Source organism: Bombina bombina, chromosome 6 (assembly GCF_027579735.1).
Source record: "Bombina bombina isolate aBomBom1 chromosome 6, aBomBom1.pri, whole genome shotgun sequence".
NCBI lineage: Eukaryota > Metazoa > Chordata > Amphibia > Anura > Bombinatoridae > Bombina > Bombina bombina.
Window position 1 is genome coordinate 714,915,133 of NC_069504.1, and position 22,549 is coordinate 714,937,681.

At 36.4% G+C, this 22,549-nt stretch overlaps 1 protein-coding gene across 3 annotated transcripts in view; it reads left to right on the top strand.

Moving 5' to 3' along the window:
* The window catches only part of LOC128663527 (beta-1,3-galactosyltransferase 2), a 124,373-nt gene that overhangs the window by 84,507 nt on the left and 17,317 nt on the right, over positions 1-22,549 (top strand). The window contains exon 1 of one of the 3 annotated variants that reach the window (XM_053717900.1): positions 3,470-3,573. The exons of the other annotated variants lie outside the window; for them this stretch is intronic. The gene's annotated coding sequence lies outside the window, so the exon portion shown is untranslated. Of the gene's footprint in view, positions 1-3,469; positions 3,574-22,549 lie in introns of those variants that run through there. 3 annotated transcript variants of the gene reach the window in all.

The window sequence follows — 22,549 nt, forward strand, 5'->3', positions numbered from 1 at the left end:
AAATAGTTATTTACTATTTAATAGCTACCTAGTTAAAATAATTATAAAATTACCTGTAAAATAAATCCTAACCTAAGTTACAATTAAACCTAACACTACACTATCAATAAATTAATTAACTAAACTACCTACAATTATCTACAATTAAATCAACTAAACTAAATTACAAAAAATAAAAAAAGATTACACGAATTTTAAACTAATTACACCTACTCTAAGCCCCCTAAAAAAATAACAAAGCCCACCAAAATAAAAAAATGCCCTACCCTAGTCTATAATAAAAAGTTAACAGCTCTTTTACCTTACCAGCCCTTAAAAGGGCCTTTTGCGGGGCATGCCCCAAAGTAAACAGCTCTTTTGCATTTAAAAAAAACATACAATACCCCCCCCCAACATTACAACCCACCACCCACATACCCCTAATCTAACCCAAACCCCCCTTAAAAAACCTAACACTAAGCCCCTGAAGATCTCCCTACCTTATCTTCACCACGCCGGGTATAACTGATCCGTCCAGAAGAGGCTCCGAAGTCTTCATCCTATCCGGCAAGAAGAGGTCCAGAAGAGGCTCCGAAGTCTTCATCCTATCCGGCAAGAAAAGGACATCCAGACCGGTAGACATGTTGATCCAGGCGGCGTCTTCTATCTTCATCCATCCGGCGCGGAGCAAGACCATCTTGAAGCAGCCGACGCGGATCCATCCTCTTCTTCCGGCGACTCCCAACGAATGAAGGTTCCTTTAAGTGACGTCATCCAAGATGGCGTCCCTCGAATTCCGATTGGCTGATAGGATTCTATCAGCCAATCGGAATTAAGGTAGGAAAAAATCTGATTGGCTGATTGAATCAGCCAATCAGATTCAAGTTCAATCCGATTGGCTGATCCAATCAGATTGAGCTCGCATTCTATTGGCTGATCGGAACAGCCAGGTAAGTATACAGGTAAGTATTTAGCTTTAAATAGGATTAATTTATTTAATAAGATTTATTTTATTTTGTTAGATTTAAATTATATTTAACTTAGGGGGGTGTTAGGGTTAGGGTTAGACTTAGCTTTAGGGGTTAATAACTTTATTAGAGTAGCGGCGAGGTCCGGTCGGCAGATTAGGGGTTAATACTTAAAGTTAGGTGTCGGCGATGTTAGGGAGGGCAGATTAGGGGTTAATACTATTTATTATAGGGTTTTTGAGGCGGGAGTGAGGCGGTTTATGGGTTAATACATTTATTATAGTGGAGGCGAGGTCCGGTCGGCAGATTAGGGGTTAATAAGTGTAGGTAGGTAGCGGCGACGTGGGGGGGCAGATTAGGGGTTAATAAATATGTAGGTGTCGGCGATGTTAGGGGCAGCAGATTAGGGGTACATAGGGATAATGTTGGTTGCGGCGGTGTGCGGTCGGCAGATTAGGGGTTAAAAAATGTGATTATAGCGGCAGCGATGTGGGGGGATATCGGTTTAGGGGTGCATAGGTAGTTTATGGGTGTTAGTGTACTTTAGAGCACAGTAGTTAAGAGCTTTATGAACTGGCGTTAGCCCAGAAAGCTCTTAACTCCTGACTTTTTTCTGCGGCTGGAGTTTTGTCGTTAGAGTTCTAACACTCACTTCAGCCAAGACTCTAAATACCAGCGTTAGAAAGATCCCATTGAAAAGATAGGATGCACAATTGATGTAGGGGGATCTGCGGTATGGAAAAGTCGCGGCTGGAAAGTGAGCGTTAGACCCTTTCCTGACTGACTCTAAATACCAGCGGGCGGCCAAAACCAGCGTTAGGACCCCTTAACGCTGATTTGGACGGCTAACGCAAAACTCTAAATATAGGTGTATGATAGCTACAATATAAATAATAGTTACATTGTATCTAGCTTAGGGTTTGTTTTAATTTTACAGGCAACTTTGTATTTATTTTAACTAGGTAGAATACTTATTAAATATTTAATAACTATTTACTAACTACCTAGCTAAAATAAATACAAATTTACCTGTAAAATAAAACCTAACCTAAGTTACAATTACACCTAACACTAAACTATAATTAAATTAAATCCCTACATTAAATACAATTAAATACAATTAAATAAAATTATCTAAAGTACAAAAAAAACAAACACTAAATTACAGAAAATAATAAACAAATTACAAGATTTTTAAACTAATTACACCTAATCTAATCCCCCTAACAAAATAAAAAAGCCCCCCCAAAATAAAAAAGCCCTACCCTACACTAAATTACAAATAGCCCTTAAAAGGGCCTTTTGCTGGGCATTGCCCCAAAGTAATCAGCTCTCTTACCTGTAAAAAAAATTACAAATCCCCCCCAACATTAAAACCCACCACCCACACAACCAACCCTACTCTAAAACCCATTCAATACCCCCTTAAAAAAAACTAACACTTACCCCTTGAAGATCACCTTACCGGGAGAAGTCTTCACCCAACCGGGCCGAAAGTCCTCAACGAAGCCGGGAGAAATCTTCATCCAAGCCGGGCGAAGTGGTCCTCCAGACGGGCAGAAGTCTTCATCCAGACGGCATCTTCTATCTTCATCCATCCGGCCCGGAGCGGGTCCATCTTCAAGACATCCGACGCGGAGCATCCTCTTCAATCGACGGCTAACACAGAATGAAGGTACCTTTAAGTGACATTATCCAAGAATTCTATCAGTCAATCGGAATTAAGCCAATAGGATTGAGCTAGCATTCTATTGGCTGATTGGATCAGCCAATAGGATTGAACTTCAATCCTATTGGCTGATTGCATCAGCCAATAGGATTTTTTCTACCTTAATTCCGATAGGCTGATAGAATTCTGTCAGCCAATCGGAATTCAAGGGACACCATCTTGGATGATGTCACTTAAAGGTACCTTCATTCTGTTTTAGCCGTCGATTAAAGAGGATGCTCCGCTCGGATGTCTTGAAGATGGACCCGCTCCGGGCCGGATGGATGAAGATAGAAGATGCCGTCTGGATGAAGACTTCTGCCCGTCTGGAGGACCACTTCGCCCGGCTTGGATGAAGATTTCTCCCGGCTTCGTTGAGGACTTTCGGCCCGGTTGGGTGAAGACTTCTCCCGGTAAGGTGATCTTCAAGGGGTAAGTGTTAGTTTTTTTTAAGGAGGTATTGAATGGGTTTTAGAGTAGGGTTGGTTGTGTGGGTGGTGGGTTTTAATGTTGGGGGGGGATTTGTAATTTTTTTTACAGGTAAGAGAGCTGATTACTTTGGGGCAATGCCCCGCAAAAGGCCCTTTTAAGGGCTATTTGTAATTTAGTGTAGGGTAGGGCTTTTTTATTTGGGGGGGGGGCTTTTTTATTTTGTTAGGGGGATTAGATTAGGTGTAATTAGTTTAAAAATCTTGTAATTTGTTTATTATTTTCTGTAATTTAGTGTTTGTTTTTTTTGTACTTTAGATAATTTTATTTAATTGTATTTAATTGTATTTAATGTAGGGATTTAATTTAATTATAGTGTATGGATGAAGATAGAAGATGCCGTCTGGATGAAGAATTCTGCCCATCTGGAGGACAACTTCGCCCGGCTTGGATGAAGACTTCTCCCGGCTTTGTTGAAGACTTCTCCCGGTAAGGTGATCTTCAAGGGGTTAGTGTTAGGTTTTTTTAAGGGGGTATTGGGTGGATTTTAGAGTAGGGTTGGTTGTGTGGGTGGTGGGTTTTAATGTTGGGGGGGTTTTGTAATTTGTTTTACAGGTAAAAGAGCTGATTACTTTGGGGCAATGCCCCGCAAAAGGCCCTTTTAAGGGCTATTTGTAATTTCGTGTAGGGTAGGGCTTTTTTATTTTGGGGGGGCTTTTTTATTTTGTTAGGGGGATTAGATTAGGTGTAATTAGTTTAAAAATCTTGTAATTTGTTTATTATTTTCTGTAATTTAGTGTTTGTTTTTTTTGTACTTTAGCTAATTTTATTTAATTGTATTTAATTGTATATAATTTAGGGAATTAATTTAATTATAGTGTAGTATTAGGTGTTAGTGTAACTTAGGTTAGGTTTTATTTTACAGGTAAATTTGTCTTTATTTTAGCTAGGTAGTTTATTCAATACAAACACTCTGCTGATCCGCATCTCCAGACCATATGAAAAGAGAAAAAAAAATGGCAATTTTTTAAAAAATTGAAAAACACAGCTTTATTGGGTACAAAAAATATTAAAATCAGTTGCATGTAAAAACATGAAAGAAAAAAGCAAGAAATCAGCTACAGTCCTGTAACTGACATTGAGCAGCAGCAGCCAAACATGTTTCGGGCCTGGTGTCAGCCCTTGTTCACTGGCACAACTAATGCTGGGTAGAGCCTTAATTTAAAGGTAAAGTTAATTATCAATTACATGTATCTGTTAAATTAACCCATGACTGACTTAATGGTCATGGTTAGAAAATGAATAATCACTGATTATCCTTTGTTTTCTTATGTTAAATTTTCTTATTTTTAAGCAAACATAAATGTGAAGTATATTTTTTTAAAACTATCAGATGGCTAGATATATGTAGGAAATATTACCCTGATTTAATCTAAATGGATGTTGGATTAAACCTCTACTTAAAGATTTTTTTACTTTTATTCAGTTTATTTTTTTGAGAAATGAAAAAAAACAATAATTCATTTATTAGTAAAATAAATCAACATCCATTATGGAATTTAGACCAAAGGGGTGCTTTGTTTTGAGATGGAAAATCCAAGACACTTCCCATTGGTCCAAAAGTCTCTCTCTATCGCCTCCCTCCTATGTCTGGGGACATGGTCAATACCTTGTACTGTCAAAAGGGCGTCATTAGAATTATGTTCCTCTCTAAAGTGCTTAGCTATTAGTGTAGTACAATCCGGGTTGCCAATGTCTCTAAGATGTTGTAAAAACCTGTCACGTAGGGCACGCTTAGTGCGCCCCATGTACTGTTTCTTACATCCTTGGCATGTGAGTAAATAGATAACAAATTTGGTACTACATGAAATACTAAAGCGTATATCAAACTCCCTATTTGTTGTACTTGATACAAATTTGGGTCCCTGTTGTATGTGTGTACAGGTTTTACAAATGTTTCCTTGGCATTTTATAGAACCTATTCTTCTCTTTAACCAGGATTGGTTAGTTTGTGACGGTAACATTGATGGAGCTAATAGGCTTCCTAAGGTCTTTGCTTTACGTGCTGAAAAATTGCAACCATGTTGGACTATTTTACATAACTTGGCATCACTCTTTAAAATTGGCAAACAATTACAGATAATGCCACAAATTTTGTTCTAGTCTTTACTGTAATTTGTTGTAAGATATGTTTTTTTGTTATATCTCTTGTTCTGTGTTTTACTCACACATTTAGTAGTGAGAAGATCATCTCTGTTCAATTTATCCACTCTATTCTTGGTTTCCTTTAATAGTTTTGTATCATAACCTCGTACTTCCAATCTGTGGCCGGTATTGGCTTCATGTAATTGAAATTTATCCTCAGTGGTGCAATTTCTTTTGGTCCTAATCATTTGGCCATAGGGTATAGAATTAATGGTGTGCCTGGGGTGACAAGAAGAAGAGTGAATAATAGTGTTACCGCTGAACTCTTTCTGTATAATTCTACCTCCAAAGAATGTGTGTCAATATGTGAAGTAAGTGTGACATCCAAAAAATTAAGGCGATCACTACTTTCAAACATAGTGAATTTAAGATTTAGATTATTGCTATTGGCATGTTCAAGGAACTGGTGGACCAAATAACTGTCCCCATCCCACACCAAAAGCAAATAATCTATATACCTGCCAAAATAAACAATGTTCTCATGAAAGGGATTAGTATCTCCAAAGACGTGGCACAGCTCCCAAAACCCCATATAATAAATTTGCATATGATGGTGTGAATTTCGCACCCATGGCTGTGCCACATCTCTGGAGATAGTACTTGCCCTCGAACATAAAAAAAATTGTGTGTAAGTAAGTATTCGACAGCAGTGTGCAAAAATTGAATTGTCAGAAAATCATACGTGGTGAAATTCGTAAGAAAAAACATCAATGCTTGTAATCCCATATCGTGAGGGATGGATGTGTATAATGATGTCACATCCATTGTGACCAATCTGTAATTATCACACCAAGTTATGTGTTCGACCTGTGCAATAAGTGCTGTAGTGTCTCGTAAATAGCCATATAGATTATTAACTATAGGCTGTAGAAACATGTCAACTAGATCCGAAAGTTTCTCATTGAGTAAACCAATACCATCCACGATCGGGTGGCCCGGAGGGTTTTTGGGGTCTTTGTGAAGTTTAGGCAAGTGGTGGAATATCGGCATAGTTGGATATTTAGTTAATAGATACTCCACCACTTTTTCAGAAATCACTCCATCCAATTTTGCCTTATGAACTATCTTAGCTAATGATCTACGAAAAGTATCAGTAGGGTCACAGATTAAGGGCTGGTATACATCCTCATTGGCAAGTTGCCTATTGGCTTCTGCCACATAATCACATTTGTTTAAGATAACAGTATTACCACCCTTATCTGATTCCATAATGACTAAATTCGGATTATTTTTAAGATCATTAATAGCTTTTCTTTCAAGTACAGTCAGATTGTTGTTTCTAAAACCTTTACTTGTAGTGCTTTTATTCTTACTATCCAATTGAATGAGCTGAGTCTCAAGTGTCTGTTGAAAAACCTGTAGATTTAAGCCCCTACTATGTATAGGGTAGAAATGGGTTTTATCTTTAAATCTACCAAGATCGATGTCTTTTTTCTGAGGGGCCAAATCTTTGTTCAACATTACTGTCCCTCATAAGTTCTTGCATGTCTGTCATGGCTGCTTGGTCATGAAAGTTAAAGTTGAAATGATGCGTGGGCTCAATGGTAGTGCTATTATCACCATCTTCTTGTGTTACACTATGTTCCTCTAACTCATCATTAAAAATATTTTTTTTCAAGGTGAGGTCTCTTACAAATCTGTTTACATCTAGAATGGTGGAAAATAAGTCAAAGCTACAACTGGGGGCAAAGCTCAAACCTTTTTGTAAAAGTGAAATTTCCTGATTGTTCAAATTTCTAGATGATAAATTAATAACATTATTTAAGGAGGAGTTGTCCAGTAGGACACTTTTTTCCTTTGGGGATACCTGTTGTAATTTACACCTTCTCCCTCATCCCCTGCTCCCTCTACGTATTTTCTTTTGGTTTTTGTTTTTATCTTTATGTTCGGTTTGCTGGGGCCCACCCCGTTTTTTGACCGGGAGGATGTACTAGGGATTGGGGTATCTAATACAGAAATGGTGTCCCCTATTGAATTACCATTAAATGTATTTTGTTGTGAGGTTTCCTGGTCAGAAGTGTCATAGTCATATTCAGTTTCACTAAATGTGACATTTTTGGATTGTTTGGAGATATAGCAAGAGTGTATTTATGATAGCTAAAAGACTCCAAGAAGAAACAACAGGAGTTTTTGTGTGAACAGCTAAGCAACTGAAAAAAATGTATATATATGAAAAAGCTTTTTCCAGACAGTGTTAGCTAAACTTCACATTTAACAGGCTAATATCAGTTCCATAACCTTGAATAGAGCTATCACATAATCCATTGCTGTATTAGATAAAAGAAAAGATGTTTTTTTCTCTTACTGTATAAATGTCCAGCAGCTCCATTGTCCAAATCCTGGAAACACAGTCCGCTATGTGCAGTAAATATTAGTCAGTAGAAAACGATTCCTTTTTAACTGAACAACGTTGGGGGAGGAAGATGGGTTCCGACTGGGCTGTGAATACTGGGGATCAGATTCGTTGCGGCGTCGTTGCTTCAGTGTGCCTCTATGCCTGCATTGTCCCACGATAGTGACGTCATCAACATCAGACTGCGCTTTTCAGCAGCGTCACGGGACCGGCAATTCTGGAGACCGACAAGGAACGTTCAAAGTAATCCCTATCACTGTTGCCCGGTATGAACGGAATACATAGAGAGAAGGGTTAATAACTATTTAATAACTATTCTACCTAGTTAAAATAAATACAAACTTGCCTGTAAAATAAAAATAAACCCTAAGCTAGATACAGTACAATGTAACTATTAGTTATATTGTAGCTAGTTTAGGGTTAATTTTACAGGTAAGTATTTAGTTTTAAATAGGAATAATTTAGTTAATTATAGTAATTTTATTTAGATTTATTTAAATTATATTTAAGTTAGGGGGTGTTAGGGTTAGACTTAGATTTAGGGGTTAATAACTTTAGTATAGTTGCAGCGATGTTGGGGGCGGCAGATTAGGGGTTAATAAATGTAGGTAGGTTTCGGCGACTTCATCAGATAGAAGACTTCTTCAGCGCTGCCTGGATGATGACTTCTTCTGCTCTGGATCTCCTCTTTGGTTCCATTGGTGGGTCGGCTGGCTGAAGACGACTAAAGGTAGGATGATCTTCAGGGGGGTAGTGTTAGGTTTTTTTAAGGGGGGTTTGGGTTAGATTAGGGGTATGTGGGTGGTGGGTTGTAATGTTGGGGGGGTTGTATTTTTCTTTTACAGGCAAAAGAGCTGAATTCTTTGGGGCATGCCCCACAAAAGGCCCTTTTAAGGGCTGGTAAGGTAAAAGAGCTTTGAACTTTTTAAATTTAGAATAGGGTAGGGCATTTTTTTTATTTTGGGGGGCTTTGTTATTTTATTAGGGGGCTTAGATTAGGTGTAAGTAGCTTAAAATTGTTGTAATATGTTTTAAATGTTTGTAACTTATTTTTTTTTTTTTTTGTTACTTAGATTTTTTTATTTTTTGTACTTTAGTTAGTTTATGTAATTGTATTTAATTGTAGTTATTTGTAGTTTATTTATTTAATTAATTTAATGATAGTGTAGTGTTAGGTTTGATTGTAACTTAGGTTAGGATTTATTTTACAGGTAATTTTGTATTTCTTTTAGCTAGGTAGTTATTAAATAGTTAATAACTATTTAATAACTATTCTAACTAGCTAAAATAAATACAAACTTACCTGTAAAATAAATATAAATCCTAAAATAGCTACAATGTAATTATTAATTACATTGTAGCTATCTTAGGGTTTATTTTACAGGTAGGTATTTAGATTTAAATAGGAATAATTTATTTAATGATAGTGTAGTGTTAGGTGTAATTGTAACTTAGGTTAGTTTTTATTTTACAGATTAATTTCTCTTTATTTTAACTAGGTAGCTATTAAATAGTTAATAACTATTCAATAGCTATTGTACCTAGTTAAAATAAATTTAAATTTGCCTGTAAAATAAAAATAAATCCTAAGATAGCTACAATATAATTATTATTTATATTGTAGCTATATTAGGGTTTATTTTAAAGGTATTTAGTTTTAAATAGGATTCATTTATTTAATAAGAGAAATATTATTTACATTTATTTAATTAATATTTAAGTTAGAGGGGTGTTAGGGTTAGACTTAGGTTTAGGGGTTAATAATTTTATTACAGTGGCGGCGGTTTAGGGGGGCAGGATAGGGGTTAATACATTTATCATAGGTGGCGACGGTGTAGGGGGGCAGATTAGGGATTAATAAGTTAAATATAGGTTGCGGCGGGGTCCGAGAGTGGCGGTTTAGGGGTTAAACTATTTATTTAGTTGCGGCGAGGTCCGGGATCGGCAGGATAGGGGTTAATAACTTTATTATAGAGGGCGACGGTATAGGGGGGGCAGGATAGGGGTTACTAGCTATAATGTAGGTGGCAGCGGGGTCCAGGAGCGGCGGTTTAGGGGTTAATACATATATTATAGTTGCGGCGGGGACCGGGAGTGGCGGTTTAGTGGTTAGCATATTTATTATAGTGGCGGTGGGCTCCGGGAGCGGCGGTTTAGGGGTTAACATATTTATTATAGTGGCGGTGGGCTCCGGGAGCGGCGGTTTAGGGGGTAAACACTTTATTTAGTTGCGGCGGTGTAGGGGGACAGATTAGGGGCGTTTAGACTCGGGGTACATGTTAGGGTGTTAGGTGTAGACATCTCCCATAGAAATCAATGGGATGTCTGGCAGCAGCAAACATGAACTTTCGCTATGGTCAGACTCCCATTGATTCCTATGGGATCCGCCGCCTCCAGGTACGCTGGGCCGGAAAAGTGCCGAGCGTACCTGCTAGTTTTTTGATAACTAGCAAAAGTAGTCAGATTGTGCCGCACTTGTGTTCGGAACATCTGTAGTGACGTAAGAATCGATCTGTGTCGGACTGAGTCCGGCGGATCGAAGCTTACGTCACTATATTCTACTTTTGCCGGTGTAAAGCGCTTGATAACTAAGGCGAATCAGCCTTGCCACAAATACGCTGCAGAATTCCAGCGTATTTGAGGTTGACGGCTTGATAAATAGGCCCCTATATCACTGTTTGTAAGTACTAAATCTAATATAGTTCCTTTTTGTGTTGGTTCTTTTACTAGTTGCTCAAGAGATTCCCCTTGTAAAGATTACATAATATATTTACTCCTAGTTGATTTGGCAACAGGTACTTCCCAGTCTACATCAGGCATATTAAAGTCCTCCACTACTATAACATTGACCTTCATTGTAATTTTGGCTATTTCATCAATTAATAAATTGTCTGATGCTTCATACTGTAATGGTGTTCTAAATACTACTCCTATTCTAAATACCTGTTTCCCTTCAGTTTCTATAGTTACCCAAACACTTTCTATATTGTCATTTTTTTTCTACAATTTCAGTTACTTTAATATGTTCTGTAATCTTGCTCAAGATTGTGCGCTATTCAGAGCTCAGACCCATGACGTTGATAGCGCACCCTGCTGTATCAATAGCGCTTTACTTGTATCCTAGGCCATGGTCGGTTTAAAGTTCAGGTCAAAGTTGAATGTATTGTTATATATAATTGTTATATATACATACAGTACATACACACTACACACACATAAACAAATACCTATATATATATATATATATATATATATATATATATATATTTATATATATATACATGCATACATATACACACATACATAAACACATGCATACATATACACATACGTATCCACACATACATACAGTAAATACCCACACATACATATACACACACATACATATACACACATATATATATATATAAATACTCACACATACATTTACACACTCATACATATACACACATACACAAACACCCACACATAGATACACATACAAAGGCACATACATACATACTTATACATACATAAAAACATGCATGCATACATACACACATACGTATACACATATACACAACTGCCCACACATACAAATGCACACATACATATACACACAAATATAAATACACACACATACATTTACACACTCATACATATACACACATACATAAATACCCACGCATACTGTACAAATACATACAAGGGCACATACATACATACTTACACATACACACATAAAAAACACACATACATGCATACACATAGACAAACATCCATCTAAACACGTATATACACATACATACACTCACAAATATATACGTACATACACAGACACACACATATACACACACACGTACATATCTCCCTACTCTCCCTCATCTTGCGTGATTGTCGTAGATTGGGGGATCTTGCTTGCTTCCCTCACGCTGTTCATCAGTGCCCCAAATTTAAAGGACTGTCTGAGCTATACCCACACACAACACTGCTGCCCGCCTAGTATGTACCCACACAAACTAACTGACACCCTCAACCTCTTCCCACTCCCACACAGTATTTGGGATTATGCACAAGCACAAAATGTAACCGTCAATAAGTGTGCTGCTACAGCTTTGCTTTGAAAGTATAGGGGGGCTATATAAGTAATGGGTATATTAAAAATACTTTGGTTAAACATTTTAACCAACAACTTGTAATACCTGATAGAGCATTACTGTTTGCACACTGCAGGGTGCAAAATAGCTCACTGTGCATTATCAGTTGTGCTTGACTTGTAGTCTTAGTCATTGTAGCTAGGGTCAGTTCTACAAAAGTTACAGGCTCTATCAAATTAAAATTAGTAATTAATTCATTAGAAAGTCCTCTTAACAAAAATGTATATAACAATAGCCATCACAATGTATTGTACACTGAAGCAAATATGCAAATATTGAATAATGTGACACACTACAGAATATTTTTACTATACATTACCAAAGAGCAAATAATGTTTATGCCTGAGCGGTGAGACAAAAAACTAGTGTTGTATTTTTTATTTGTGCTTTTAATGTAACAAAAGGTATTGATTGTAGTAAATGGAAAAATTAATGGCTAAATTACAAGTTTTATGTTATGGTGCGATACGGCTATACCACTGAAAAACTGGCCATTGGCCGTGGAATGGCAGGTCTCCCGCAAGCGTTTTAGCCTGTAACGCAATGATCCATTCCGCACTTAAAAAGTGCCTTATTACAAGTTGTTCGGGCAGGCTATAACGCTAGCGTTATAGCTTATACCGCCTCGATCCATTGCGTGATCTAAAACCAATAGTTATGGATTTTGCAAACTCATAACTAAAATGTTACAAAGTACACTAACACCCATAAACTACCTATTAACCCTTAAACCTCCACCCTCCCGCATCACAAATACTATATTAAACTTATTATCCCCTAAACCGCTGCCAACCCACATCGCCAACACTAAATAAATCTAGTAACCCCTAAACTGCCGGCCCCCCACATCACCAACACTATAATAAAACTATTAACCCCTAAACTGTCGGTCCCCCACATCGCTACTAATAAACTAAACCTATTAACGCCTAAACCACCAGTCCCCCACATTGCTACTAATGATCTAAACCTATTAACTCCTTAAACAGCCGGTCCCCCACAACACTTTTAATAAACTAAACCTATCAACCCCTAAACCACCCACATTGCAACACACTAAATTAAACTATTAACCCCTAAACCTAATACCCCCTAACTTTAAATTAAACTTACAATATAACTATCTTTAAATAAATAAAAACTCACCTGTGAAATTAAAAAACCTAAGTTTAAACTATAAATTAAACTAACATTACTATATAAAATAAATGAAAGAAATGAAAAATAAAAAAATCCTAACATTACAAAATTTTAAAATCCTAGCACTGTGATTAAAAATAAAGAATCCTAACATTACAATATTATAAAATCCTAACACTACGAATAAAAAAAAACATTACGAAAAATAAATAAAATCTAAGATTACAAAAAATAATAAACAAAATTATCCAAAATAATAAAAATTAACCTAATCTAATAGCCCTATAAAAATTAAAATGCCCCCCCAAATAAAAACACCCCCTTACCTAACAATAAACTACCAATAGCCCTTAAAGCGCCTTTTGTAGGGCATTGCCCTAAGTTAAACAGCTCTTTTACCTGCAAAAAATTAAAAAGTCCCCCGTAAAAGTAAACCCCCCCACCCAACCAACCCCCCAAAATAAAAAACCTAAGTCTAAAAAAAACTAAGCTATCCATTGCCCCTAAAGGGGCATTTGTATGGAATTTCCCTTAAAAGGTCATTTAGCTCGTTTACTGCCCATTCCTAATCTTAAAAAAAAAAAAAAACACCCCAAAAAAAAAAACTAACACTAACCCCAGGAAATCTACTCACTGTTCCTGATGTCCGGACATCCATCTTCATCCAGGTGGTGAGAAGTCTTCATCCAGGTGGTGACATTCTTGATCCATCGCGAGGCATCTTCTATCTTCATCCCGGTGGCACAGAGTTGTGGAGGTGAAGAGCATCTTTGCTGGTCGGCACGGATATGAGAGCTACTGAAATCATATTGGCTGTTCAAATCAACCAGTAGGATTTCAGTAGCTCTCATCCTATTGGCTTATTTGAGAATATCAGCTAATAGCAATGCAAGGTGCCCCATTTTTAAATTTGCATTCAAGCTTCAGTGTACAACGGTGATCGTATGAAGAGGATCCTCCACGCTGGATGCCAGCGCAGCCGGCAATGATGCTTCGCACCTCCACAGCTCTGCACTACCTGAAGATAGGAGATGCCCCCGCAATGGATCAAGATGTCGCCGCCTGGATGAAGACTTGTCGATGCCTGGATGAAGATGGATGTCCGGACTTCCTGAACCCGTGAGTAGATTTTCTTATGTTAGTGTTTTTTTTTTTTTTTTGGGGGGGGGGTTTAAGATTAGGGATGGGCAGTAAAAGAGCTGAATGCCCTTTTAAGGGCAATGCCCATACAAATGCCTCTTTAGGGGCAATGGGTAGCTTAGGTTGTTTTAAGACTTAGGTTTTTTATTTTTGGGGGTTGGTTAGGTGAGGGGTTTTACTGTTGGGGGGGTTGTAATTTTTTGTAGGTAAAAGGGGAACAAAGGGGATCCCAGAGAAGCATTTACAACTATTTGTGCCATAATTGCACAAGCTGTTTGTAAATCATTTCAGTGAGAAACCTAAAGTTAGTGAAAAAGTTAACGATTTTTTTTTTATTTGATCGCATTTGGCGGTGAAATGGTGGCATGAAATATACCAAAATGGGCCTAGATCAAAATTTTGGGTTGTCTACTACACTACACTAAAGCTAAAATAACCTTACAAGCTCCCTACAAGCTACTTATTTAACCCCTTCACTGCTGGGCATAATAAAAGTGTGGTGCGCAGCATCATTTAGCGGCCTTCTAATTATCAAAAAGTAATGCCAAAGCCATAAATGTCTGCTATTTCTGAACAAAAGGGATCCCAGAGAACGAGAAGCATTTACAACGATTTGTGCTTCCATTGCACAAGCTGTTTGTAAATAAGTTCAGTGAGAAACCTAAAGTTTGTGAAAAAGTTAGTAAAAAAGTGAACAATTTTTTATTTGATCGCTTTTTGGAGGTGAAATGATGGCATGAAATATACCAAAATGGGCCTAGATCAATACTTTGGGGTGTCTACTAAATTATATATATATATATATATATATATATATATATATATATATATATATATATACATACATACATGCAGGGATTCCTGACAGATATCAGTGTTACAATGTAACTTATGCAAAAAAAAATTAAAAAAGGTTTGGAAACAGCAAAGTGCTACTTGTACTTATTGCCCTATAACTTGCAAAAAAGCAAAGACCATGTAAACATTGGGTATTTCTAAACTCAGGGGACAAAATTTAGAAACTATTTAGCATGGGTGTTTTTTGGTGGTTGTAGATGTATAAGATTTTGGGGGTCAAAGTTAAAAAAGTGTGTTTTGTTTCAATTTGTTCATCATATTTTATATATTTTTTTTATAGTAAATTATAAGATATGATGAACATAATGGTATCTTTAGAAATTCCATTCAATGGCGAGAAAAATGGTATATAATATGTGTGGGTACAGTAAATGAGTAAGAGGAAAATTACAGCTAAACACAAACACTGCAGAAATGTAAAAATAGCCCTGGTCCTTAAAGGGACGTAAAACCCATTTTTTTTCTTTCATGATTTAGATAGAACATAACATTTTTTTATTTTATTTTTCATTTTTATTTATAAACCAAAACACCATTCAAGAATCAGAGATGATACAATTATTATCTTGTACAGAAAAAAGAAAATAAAAATAAAAAAACATTTAAAGACTGCAAAACTGTTAAAGCACAATGTGGCCTACTGGCCTTACATAATTTAAACAATATTATGTTAATTCTGCTTAACACCCTTTATAAAATTGTTACATCCTATGAAATTCTCTTATAACGATGTCTTGGGGTTTTTTCTTTTTTCTTAATTTTTTCAACCCTATTCCATTTCATCCCCCCCACCTGCGGGGAAAAAAAAAACAACAAAAAAAAACAGACACCTCCACAGAACATCAAGAGTATACCTTTCCTTCTTGACCTACTCGCACCCCCACTCCCCCTACCAGTTCCCTAATAGAACAGTTTCTGTATTTTGAAAAGGGAAAATTATATGATTTATTTCTGTGGGGGAAAATATTTTTAGAAATATTGCCCAAGTATCGAAGAACCTTTTAATATTCTGTTAATTATCTAAATTTGTGTTCCTTTGTTCTAATATGCATTGTTTTTTAATGCAGTTTTTCACTTCAGAGAGACTTGGAATCGAGCGACTCTTCCATTTTTTGCAGATTAGATATCTAGTGGCTAAAATAGTAGAAATTACAACTTTTTCACTATTTTGTATGCCAGATTCTTCCCTTAAACAAAATGCTATCTGATATAGTGTTAGAGAAAGAGGGGCTATTTTTAATACATTTTTTAACCAATATTCCACTTTAGACCAGAGGATCCTAATTTTTGGACAATACCATACCATGTGTAGAAAATCAGCTGCAAGATATGAACATTTAGGACATTTATTAAACCCTGGGTTGGCACACCTGTAACCTTTCTCGGGGGTAAAATATGCCCTATGGAGAAATTTAACATGGGCCTCTCGCCACGTAGCCGAAAGTGTATTCTGAGCCATCTTTTTAATTGAAAGTTGGAGAGTTTTTAGTTCTATATTACTCTGATCCATTAATACACTCCAGTGTGTAGCCAGTTGTATTAAAACGGGGGTTCCTTTATTTAGACCTAAGAAAACATAGCATAGTGCAATGGACATACGACCATTTCTAGTTAACAACAGTCAATCTTCAAGTTTACCCATCCTCCAATTCCAGCCTTTTTCTTTGACTAATTCCAGCGCAAAGTGCCTGAGTTGCAAATAGGCGAAAAAGTCTCTGTTTGGCAAGCTAAATTCTATATTTAGTTCCTGGAATGATTTAATACATTGTCTCTCTTCGTCTATTATTTGATGGACCTTCTTTAAACCAGCAGAGTGCCACCTGATAAAGACCCCAGAGTGAATACCTGCTTGAAATGTGGGATTCCCTAATATCGGAAGATATGGGGAGGCTTTGCTATTAATTGAAAGAAGTTTTGCTATTCTTTGCCATGCTTTCAGCTGATTATAAATTGTTTTTAGCTTTTTAATTTCTGTCGGAATTTCTTTTAGGCCTAAATGGATCAGTGCAGATAACTGATACGGATAACAAATATTGGATTCCAATTCATTATTTAGAACATAATTGTTACATGAAATCCAATCTGTGACTATACGCGCAAGAAAGCAGAGATTGTAAGACCGTATATCAGGCAAATCTAGATCTCTGCTTTCCCTTGGTACTGAGAGTTTCCCTAAAGACTTTCTGGATCTCCTCCCTTGCCAGAGAAATTCTATAAGTGCACTATTAATTAATCGTATATCTTTTTCTAATAATATTATTGATGTATTTTGAAGAATATACAGTAATTTTGGAAGGAGAGCCATTTTAAATAAGGCAATATGACCAGATAATGATATTGGCAAGTTCTTCCAATTTTTAAGTTTTTCTTTGATCACTCTCAGCACTGGGGGAATGTTAAGGTTGTAGAAATCCGCAGTTTTAACTGGAATGTTAATCCCTAAATATTTAAAAGAGTCTGTAACCTGCCGGAGTGGAATATTTATTAAAGAATTTTTATTGTTTTTAAGCCAGAGTATTTCAGATTTCGTGAAGTTCACTTTATATCCCGAAAAGGAACCAAAGTGGTCCATTATGTGAAAAAGCTTTGGCATATTTAATTTAGTATTTGTCATATAAATAAGCAAATCCCAATAAGCCCAATTTTAATTTCATAATTATAGATTTTAATACCATCGAGGGATTGTCTTATTTTAATTGCCAGGGGCTCAATAGCAATGTTAAAAAGAAGCGGGGAGAGAGGGCAACCCTGACGCGTCCCCCTACCTAACAAAATAGTGGAAAAAAAATGATTATTTATTATCAGTTTTGTAGCAGGTTGAGTATATAAATTCGCTATAAAATCAGTAAACTTGCCACTGATACCAAAGTGATTTAGTGAAGAATAGATATGTTCATGAATAATCAAATCGAACGCCTTTTCGGCATCGATGGATATGATAGCGAGATCATGTGTGCCCTCTCCCCCACTATTGACACCGGACAATGCCTCATAGTATTTTGTCACAACCAAGACCTCCCTGATTTTTGCAGCAGAGTTCCTATTATTTAGGAACCCTGATTGATCTGTGTGAATAATTTTTGCAAGTGCCCCTTGTAATCTAGATGCCAGGACTGCAGCCAAGATTTTACAATCGGCATTCAGAAGAGCTATAGGTCTATATGATTCTTTGCATGAGGGATCCTTACCTCCCTTAAGTATCAGTGTTGTATAAGACTGGGAAAAAGAAGGTGGAATAGATTTGCCATCAATATAGAAACTGTTAAAAAGAGTACATAGATGTGGAATAGCTTCGTCAAGCAGAATTTTATAGAATTCACTGGGAAGACCATCTGGCCAGCTGCTTTGTTTAAAGAGAGTTTAGATATTATTTTTCCAATCTCTTCTACCGTAACAGGGGCATTAAGACTATTAGAAACTTCTGGAGCCAGAGTGGGATATTTAATTTAATTTACTCTAGAAATCAGCTGAATTCTTTACGTTCTTAACTTTGAGTGTATAAAGCTCTTTAAAATAATCCTGAAATACATTCAAAATATCATCAGGTTTAGTAAGATATTCCCCTTTATACTGAAGTTTATCTATATTTAACTGGTTTTTTTTTTTTCATTTTTAATTAATTTGGCCAGCAATCTACCTGACTTGTTGCCATACCTGTACATTCTGGCCTGAGTTTTCAGCTCTTTTTGTGTTTCTTGAGATAGAGCAAAGGTGTCCCTCTCATTTTTTGCTCTTACATATTTTGCCCAATTAAGAGGGGTTTTATCGAATAGATATTGATTGTAAGAATTAAGCAAAAATTGGCACGATTCTTTTTCCCTTAGTCTAATTTTTTTAAGCAGAGAAGCGTTATATGCAATAATTTCCCCCCTCATCACTGCTTTTGCAGTCTCCCAAAATATGTCAGGGTTTTTCAAATATTCCCTATTAAAATATGCATATTCTTTATATTTATTTACAAGCCAATTTTTAAATTTTGAGTCAGATACTAAATAATATGGGAAGAAAAAGCACGCTGGAGTGGAGTAGTTATGGGCTAATTGCAGCACGAGAGAGATAGGTGCATGATCTGAAATTAGAATCGGCATTATTGCAGATTTGACCCTTGTTGTTGAAATCCGTTCATCAATCAAAAATATATCGATTCTCGACAGGGTTTTATGAGCCTTTGAAAGGCACGTAAACAACTGAGTAGTTGGATTCTGTTTTCTCCATATATCACATATAGCTAAAATGGACATACTTTTTTTATACATCTTGGATTCTAGGTTGTCTCTTTTTTGTTTCAGACATTTAGTATCCTGTCTTAGCCTATCAAGTGGACATTGAGGTGCCATGTTGAAATCACCACCAACAATCAAGAAACCTTAAGCATAAGAAAGAAGCTTTGACTGAAGAGCATTCCAATAGTCTAAATCAAACACATTTGGACCATATGTATTACAAAGTGTATACATCCTCTGGGCAATCTTTAATTTTAGAAAAACATATCTCCCCCCCGGATCGGCCACAGAGTGGACAACTTCTGGATTTAATTTTTTACCTATTAATATTGCTACCCCTCTCTTTCTCTTAACACCAGCAGCATAGTATACCTCTTTAACCCAGGAAATTTTTTATTTTAAAGTTTCTTCTGCAGTTAGATGGGTTTCTTGGATGAAACCAATATCGGTTTGGGATTTGCGTAATTGTGAAAGAATTAACTTTCATTTAATAGGTGTAGAGATCTCTCCTACATTCCATGACACTATTTTGCATTTATCTATTTGATTAATTTAATAGAGAAGGATGGGGGGACAAGAGGAGAGAAACGAAAAGAAAAGAGAAAAAAAAAACAGGGGTCTTCCCTAATGAAAACCTGCCTTTCAGAACCTTTCTTTATTAGTTTCCACGTTATATTACACTTCTACTTTTTATTATTGTTATGGGGTCAAGTGTTTTATAAAAAATTTTAGCCGAGCTAGTTTCTTCGAACCAGTGCGTTTCTTCATGCGTTATAACTTTAAGTTTATGGGGGTATATTATCATTGCTCGAAAACCTTTTTGTATAAATTTGGAGCAGATGGGAGTAAGCTCCCGTCTTTTTGCTGCCGTGTCAGCTGAGAAATCCTGAAACATTAAAATTGTGGCCCCTTCAAATGTAATCGGCTGCTGTTTACGATATTATTGAAATAACCTAATTTTGTCCTGATAATTTAATAGCTTAGCTATAACTGGTCTGGGTCTATTTCTGCCTTTATTGTCTGTCCGGAGGGGTTCTAATCTATGCGCTCTTTCAACCAATATAGGTTGATGTGTGAGTGGTATTTTCAAAATTCTCTGCAGTAACTCTGAAATAAAGGGTATAAGATTCTCATCTTGTTGTTCCTCTGGAAGACCTATAATTCTTATATTGTCCCGTCTGGAACTGTTCTCTAAATCTTCAAATTTGTTTTGGATTTTTTGTATATTAATATTTGTCGTTTCGAGCTTAGAACAATGTAGAATTGTTAGGTCTTCCAGGTCTGACACCCTTTGTTCCACTTCTTGCAACCTAGTGGAAAACTGCTGAACCTCCTGTGTTAGCAAATGAATAAAGAAAAAAGAACTGAACAATATCCCTAAATTTGCATCTGTGTCATATGCAAACCTGAAGGGATATAATAGTATATTGAAAAACTCCCATCCAATCAAGGTGTGATGTCTCTTCAGCGGTTATACAGGTATAGTAATGTGTATATGAAAAAAATATATGAATAAATCTTCCAATAACAGCTGTAAACCTTGTATATCACACCAAGAGCAATTATATTCGTGTAGAATAGTCCCACAAAATGTATATGTGGAAAAATAATCTGTAGTATAGTATAGGAAGTTCAAATATACAGGGAAAATTTTAACAAAGCACTCACTCACCCTTCTTCTTATAATGCAGGGGCTGAGTTTCCCTTTTTCAGCAGAACCAGCGCTTGAAATGCTTGTAAATCACAGACATATAGTTGTTGGGAGGTTGTTCCTCCGGTCGTGTAAACACTTTGGTGAGCGTCTGGTAAGAGGGAGTGTTTGTAGAGCTGCTGGGAGCGGTATAGTGCCAGGACAAACCGCCAAACTGTAATGCAGATCAAATGCTTCCATGCAGGTGGAAAAAGTCCAGCAGTGAATGGACCGAGAAAGTAAAGTTTAAAAAGTGCCTTTATTAGATATTCATTAAAAATACTGTGAGTAGTCACAGAGAATCAAAAGCAATATCACAGCCTAAAGAAAGTCAGCCTAGTGGCTCCTGTAGCGTATGATATTGAGTCATTAGGCTGACTTGCTTTAGGCTGTGATATTGCTTTTGACTCTCTGTGACTACTCACAGTATTTTTAATGAATATCTAATAAAGGCACTTTTTAAACTTTACTTTCTCGGTCCATTCACTGCTGGACTTTTTCCACCTGCGTGGAAGCATTTGATTAGCAAATGAATATCTTGTCTAAGTTCAATTTTAAGGGCATCGAATTTAGGGGAAAGAGCGTCTGAGATGCTAGTAACTAAATTTTGAATACTTGTTGCTTCTTGTAACATTGATACATTCGCCAAGATTGGTTGTATATCAGTAACCGTTTCTTGGGTATTCCTCAATTTCTTGTCCCTCTGTCTGGCTGCCATGGCTGGAGAAGGGGTCTTACGTGTGGTGTGTAAAAATTTATCCATGTGCCAAAAAAAATCAAGGAAGTGAAAATTGTTGCCGTGCAGAAAATTATAACGAATTGCTCTGTAATTACAGAACCATCCGTGGGGGAGTGAGGTTTGGAGAGGTATTTAAACCTCAGAGCAGGGGAGTGAGGGGGAAGTGGGCAGTGCAGGTGCAAGGAGGGAAAGGGAGAGAAAAAAAAAGTGCTTGTTTAGGGGTGATTTAATTAATTATGTGAAAAGTCCAGCTGTGGCAATAAGAAAAGGGAGATAATTATTGAAAGTGTTTATATTTTGTACCGGTAACGTACATCTAGTTATCAAAAAGAAAAATATTTAAATCATCACAGCAACATGTATATATATTAATACTATGAGAGCAACGTCGCAAACACTTAAACTAGCAAAAGTATATCTTTAGGAAATCTTCTAACTTTCTAGATATAATAAGAGCCTATTATTCAAGGAATTCTACAACTAAAAGAAGTTTCCCTTCCCTAGTTAAAGGGCCACTAAACCCAAAATCTTTCTTTCATGATTCAGATAGAACATACAAATTTAAACAACATTACAATTTACTTCTATTATTTATTTTGCTTCATTTTTTAGATATCCTTATTTGAAGAAAAACCAATGCACATGGGTGAGCCAATCACGTGAGGCTTATATGTGCAGCAACCAAGCAGCAGCTACTGAGCATATCTAGATATGCTTTTCAGCAAAGAATATCAAGAGAATAAAACAAATTAGATAATAGAAGTAAATTAGAAAGATGTTTAAAAATGCATTGTCTTTCTAAATCTTGAAAGAAAAAATGTGGGTATCATGGCCCTTTAACTTGTTTTTGTAGTTCTTATGTTGTTGAGATCAAGACTCTGATAATTTTACATCATTGACTCGTTTTAAACGCAAAATGTTAAAGCATAATACAAAAAACATGCGTGTAATCCTGTATTTTAACAGTTATATAAAGCAGAG